Raw genomic sequence first — 917 nt, 5'->3', positions numbered from 1 at the left:
ACTTCTTGAATAGTCAATTTCTTATTTCAGTTATCTACTAGAATATACATTGTACCAGGTCAAATACATTCCAAAGAAAAAAACTGATGGTTTTATCAAATGTCATTATATCCTTATCCTCTTTCTGTCAACAATATAGCACTATCCAAGAATGGCATTTCAAAATGTTGATATATTGTTGATATAAATGTTTATTATTGTTGATACATTCCTAACTTTCCTCGTATTTTATTGTCTTTTTTTTCTTTTCTAATTACAATTCCTCACATTTTTTTCTAAGAACATGGGTCAATATCTCAGTCCTTTTAGTGATTAAATAAACATTTTTTTCCTTATCAATGTTTTCAACTAGTTTTTCCTTTTATCCAACATTCATATAATTTCTGGCCCTGTCAACATTGCTTTAATCAAGAATCTTATCTTCACTTTTGTGTCAGCGCACCATACAGAGCAGACATGATGGAAGAACAAAGGACAGAACGTTAACATTACTAAAAATAGTTTGAAAAACTATCTACCTTAAATGCTGAAACAAGTCAGCTTCATATTCCTATCAAGCTTGTAGACCTCCATACTCACTTGGGGTTTAGTGATAATATGCAATATTCATTCAGCTCAGTTAATCTAAATAGTTCAAAATTATGATTGAGTGTTGTCATTTTCCATGTTGATGACTTAAATGTTCGATTAAAATTTGCAAATACAAACATTATAATTTGCCTAAAACAACAGAGCAAATCCCAAGCCCTTAGCTCCTGTGATATCTTTCCCTGTATAGGTGCTTAAGGCCACTTCTGAAGTGTGCCCACTGTGCTATGGCAGCAGTGCCATGGAGTTAGAAGACAAAACGAAAAGAAGGGTTCCATAACAAATGAAGCTTTCAACAAGAAGGCAAAAATAGTACTATTACAGCTGCT

This window comes from Octodon degus, unplaced genomic scaffold (assembly GCF_000260255.1).
Source record: "Octodon degus isolate 3935 unplaced genomic scaffold, OctDeg1.0 scaffold00120, whole genome shotgun sequence".
Taxonomy (NCBI): Eukaryota; Metazoa; Chordata; class Mammalia; order Rodentia; family Octodontidae; genus Octodon; species Octodon degus.
The sequence above is the reverse complement of the archived record's forward strand: the minus strand, read 5'-3'. Positions refer to the sequence as shown.